The 4,836-nt window shown below is 49.7% G+C and overlaps 1 long non-coding RNA gene across 2 annotated transcripts; it reads right to left on the bottom strand.

Moving 5' to 3' along the window:
- Nucleotides 1–16: 16 nt before the first annotated feature.
- On the bottom strand, nt 17–4,184 carry LOC127924034 (uncharacterized). 2 transcript variants are annotated; one of them, XR_008116585.1, is made up of 5 exons: nt 3,307–4,184; nt 3,192–3,267; nt 3,036–3,152; nt 653–1,276; nt 17–613 (listed from the first exon to the last, which is right to left on the bottom strand). It is a non-coding gene; the product is annotated as an uncharacterized LOC127924034 (long non-coding RNA). The 2 variants fall into 2 exon arrangements; XR_008116584.1 differs by having other exon boundaries at nt 3,036–4,184.
- Between the last annotated feature and the right edge of the window lie 652 nt (nt 4,185–4,836).

The following is a 4,836-nucleotide window of genomic DNA, read 5'->3' as shown; positions in this document are numbered from 1 at the left end:
TAGTCCAACACTCTAACCACTAGGCTACCTGCTGGTTACTAGTCCAACACTCTAACCACTAGGCTACCTGCTGGTTACTAGTCCAACGCTCTAACCACTAGGCTACCTGCTGGTTACTAGTCCAACGCTCTAACCACTAGGCTACCTGCTGGTTACTAGTCCAACGCTCTAACCACTAGGCTACCTGCTGGTTACTAGTCCAACGCTCTAACCACTAGGCTACCTGCTGGTTACTAGTCCAACGCTCTAACCACTAGGCTACCTGCTGGTTACTAGTCCAACGCTCTAACCACTAGGCTACCTGCTGGTTACTAGTCCAACGCTCTAACCACTAGGCTACCTGCTGGTTACTAGTCCAACGCTCTAACCACTAGGCTACCTGCTGGTTACTAGTCCAACGCTCTAACCACTAGGCTACCTGCTGGTTACTAGTCCAACGCTCTAACCACTAGGCTACCTGCTGGTTACTAGTCCAACGCTCTAACCACTAGGCTACCTGCTGGTTACTAGTCCAACGCTCTAACCACTAGGCTACCTGCTGGTTACTAGTCCAACGCTCTAACCACTAGGCTACCTGCTGGTTACTAGTCCAACGCTCTAACCACTAGGCTACCTGCTGGTTACTATTCCAACGCTCTAACTACTAGGCTACCTGCTGGTTACTATTCCAACGCTCTAACCACTAGGCTACCTGCTGGTTACTAGTCCAACGCTCTAACCACTAGGCTACCTGCTGGTTACTAGTCCAACACTCTAACCACTAGGCTACCTGCTGGTTACTAGTCCAACGCTCTAACCACTAGGCTACCTGCTGGTTACTAGTCCAACGCTCTAACCACTAGGCTACCTGCTGGTTACTAGTCCAACACTCTAACCACTAGGCTACCTGCTGGTTACTAGTCCAACTCTCTAACCACTAGGCTACCTGCTGGTTACTAGTCCAACGCTCTAACCACTAGGCTACCTGCTGGTTACTAGTCCAACGCTCTAACCACTAGGCTACCTGCTGGTTACTAGTCCAACGCTCTAACCACTAGGCTACCTGCTGGTTACTAGTCCAACGCTCTAACCACTAGGCTACCTGCTGGTTACTAGTCCAACGCTCTAACCACTAGGCTACCTGCTGGTTACTAGTCCAACGCTCTAACCACTAGGCTACCTGCTGGTTACTAGTCCAACGCTCTAACCACTAGGCTACCTGCTGGTTACTAGTCCAACACTCTAACCACTAGGCTACCTGCTGGTTACTAGTCCAACGCTCTAACCACTAGGCTACCTGCTGGTTACTAGTCCAACACTAACCACTAGGCTACCTGCTGGTTACTAGTCCAACACTCTAACCACTAGGCTACCTGCTGGTTACTAGTCCAACGCTCTAACCACTAGGCTACCTGCTGGTTACTAGTCCAACACTAACCACTAGGCTACCTGCTGGTTACTAGTCCAACGCTCTAACCACTAGGCTACCTGCTGGTTACTAGTCCAACACTCTAACCACTAGGCTACCTGCTGGTTACTAGTCCAACACTCTAACCACTAGGCTACCTGCTGGTTACTAGTCCAACACTCTAACCACTAGGCTACCTGCTGGTTACTAGTCCAACGCTCTAACCACTAGGCTACCTGAAAAAAAAAAAAAAAGAAAAATATGCCATTTAGCAGACGCTTTTATCCAAAGCGACTTACAGTCATGTGTGCATACATTCTACGTATGGGTGGTCCTGGGAATCGAACCCACTACCCTGGCGTTACAAGCGCCATGCTCTACCAACTGAGCTACAGAAGGACCACTAGGCTACCTGCTGGTCACTAGTCTAACGCTCTAACCACTAGGCTACCTGCTGGTTACTAGGCCAATGCTCTAACCACTAGGCTACCTGCTGGTTACTAGTCCAACGCTCTAACCACTAGGCTACCTGCTGGTTACTAGTCCAACGCTCTAACCACTAGGCTACCTGCTGGTTACTAGTCCAACGCTCTAACCACTAGGCTACCTGCTGGTTACTAGTCCAACGCTCTAACCACTAGGCTACCTGCTGGTTACTAGTCCAACACTAACCACTAGGCTACCTGCTGGTTACTAGTCCAACGCTCTAACCACTAGGCTACCTGCTGGTTACTAGTCCAACACTAACCACTAGGCTACCTGCTGGTTACTAGTCCAACACTCTAACCACTAGGCTACCTGCTGGTTACTAGTCCAACGCTCTAACCACTAGGCTACCTGCTGGTTACTAGTCCAACACTAACCACTAGGCTACCTGCTGGTTACTAGTCCAACGCTCTAACCACTAGGCTACCTGCTGGTTACTAGTCCAACACTAACCACTAGGCTACCTGCTGGTTACTAGTCCAATGCTCTAACCACTAGGCTACCTGCTGGTTACTAGTCCAACGCTAACCACTAGGCTACCTGCTGGTTACTAGTCCAACGCTCTAACCACTAGGCTACCTGCTGGTTACTAGTCCTACGCTCTAACCACTAGGCTACCTGCTGGTTACTAGTCCAACACTAACCACTAGGCTACCTGCTGGTTACTAGTCCAATGCTCTAACCACTAGGCTACCTGCTGGTTTACTAGTCCAACGCTCTAACCACTAGGCTACCTGCTGGTTACTAGTCCAACACTCTAACCACTAGGCTACCTGCTGGTTACTAGTCCAACGCTCTAACCACTAGGCTACCTACTGGTTACTAGTCCAACGCTCTAACCACTAGGCTACCTGCTGGTTTACTAGTCCAACACTCTAACCACTAGGCTACCTGCTGGTTACTAGTCCAACACTCTAACCAATAGGCTACCTGCTGGTTACTAGTCCAACACTAACCACTAGGCTACCTGCTGGTTACTAGTCCAACGCTCTAACCACTAGGCTACCTGCTGGTTACTAGTCCAACACTCTAACCACTAGGCTACCTGCTGGTTACTAGTCCAACACTCTAACCACTAGGCTACCTGCCGGTTACTAGTCCAACACTCTAACCACTAGGCTACCTGCTGGTTACTAGTCCAACGCTCTAACCACTAGGCTACCTGCTGGTTACTAGTCCAACGCTCTAACCACTAGGCTACCTGCTGGTTACTAGTCCAACGCTCTAACCACTAGGCTACCTGCTGGTTACTAGTCCAACACTCTAACCCCTAGGCTACCTGCTGGTTACTAGTCCAACACTCTAACCACTAGGCTACCTGCTGGTTACTAGTCCAACGCTCTAACCACTAGGCTACCTGCTGGTTACTAGTCCAACACTAACCACTAGGCTACCTGCTGGTTACTAGTCCAATGCTCTAACCACTAGGCTACCTGCTGGTTACTAGTCCAACACTAACCACTAAGCTACCTGCTGGTTACTAGTCCAACGCTCTAACCACTAGGCTACCTGCTGGTTACTAGTCCAACGCTCTAACCACTAGGCTACCTGCTGGTTACTAGTCCAACACTAACCACTAAGCTACCTGCTGGTTACTAGTCCAACGCTCTAACCACTAGGCTACCTGCTGGTTACTAGTCCAACACTAACCACTAAGCTACCTGCTGGTTACTAGTCCAACGCTCTAACCACTAGGCTACCTGCTGGTTACTAGTCCAACACTAACCACTAAGCTACCTGCTGGTTACTAGTCCAACGCTCTAACCACTAGGCTACCTGCTGGTTACTAGTCCAACGCTCTAACCACTAGGCTACCTGCTGGTTACTAGTCCAACACTAACCACTAAGCTACCTGCTGGTTACTAGTCCAACGCTCTAACCACTAGGCTACCTGCTGGTTACTAGTCCAACGCTCTAACCACTAGGCTACCTGCTGGTTACTAGTCCAACGCTCTAACCACTAGGCTACCTGCTGGTTACTAGTCCAACGCTCTAACCACTAGGCTACCTGCTGGTTACTAGTCCAACGCTCTAACCACTAGGCTACCTGCTGGTTACTAGTCCAACGCTCTAACCACTAGGCTACCTGCTGGTTACTAGTCCAACGCTCTAACCACTAGGCTACCTGCTGGTTACTAGTCCAACGCTCTAACCACTAGGCTACCTGCTGGTTACTAGTCCAACGCTCTAACCACTAGGCTACCTGCTGGTTACTAGTCCAACGCTCTAACCACTAGGCTACCTGCTGGTTACTAGTCCAACACTCTAACCACTAGGCTACCTGCTGGTTCCTAGTCCAACGTTCTAACCACTAGGCTACCTGCTGGTTACTAGTCCAACACTCTAACCACTAGGCTACCTGCTGGTTACTAGTCCAACGCTCTAACCACTAGGCTACCTGCTGGTTACTAGTCCAACACTCTAACCACTAGGCTACGCTGCCGCCTCATGATGAGGAAGATGAACTCTAAGATGAACTGAATCATAGGATCGCCATCTCACTGTCTGAGGATGTAGTTAGAACCAATATTTCATCGGAGAGCTTTCTCTGGCTACCAGAGTGGCACAGCGGTCTAAGGCACTGCATCTCAGTGCTAGAGGTCGCCACTACAGACCTTGGTTCGATTCCAGGCTGTATCACAACCGGTTGTGATTGGGAGTCCCACAGGGCGGCGCACAATTGTTTTGCCCATGGTCGTCCGTGTTAGGGTTTGGCCCGGTAATCGATGGTCGCCTCATTGTGTTCCCACAGGAATGTGTCGGACTCTGTTTCGTTAATTAGTGAGCTCTGTTCTTTAACTAACTTTGCCGTGTTAAATAAATAAACACAACATTAAAATCCTGCTGCTATACTGGCGTTATAATGCTAATCTTTCTCCAGCTCCAGATGGATCCTTCCGGTAACTTCTACAACTACAGAACAGCGTTTAGAGGAGCGACGCAGAGGTCCAGAACAGCCAACA

The sequence above is a fragment of the Oncorhynchus keta genome, unplaced genomic scaffold, assembly GCF_023373465.1.
Source record: "Oncorhynchus keta strain PuntledgeMale-10-30-2019 unplaced genomic scaffold, Oket_V2 Un_contig_3561_pilon_pilon, whole genome shotgun sequence".
In the NCBI taxonomy this organism is placed as follows: Eukaryota; Metazoa; Chordata; class Actinopteri; order Salmoniformes; family Salmonidae; genus Oncorhynchus; species Oncorhynchus keta.
This window is presented reverse-complemented; position numbering and strand designations above follow the sequence as displayed.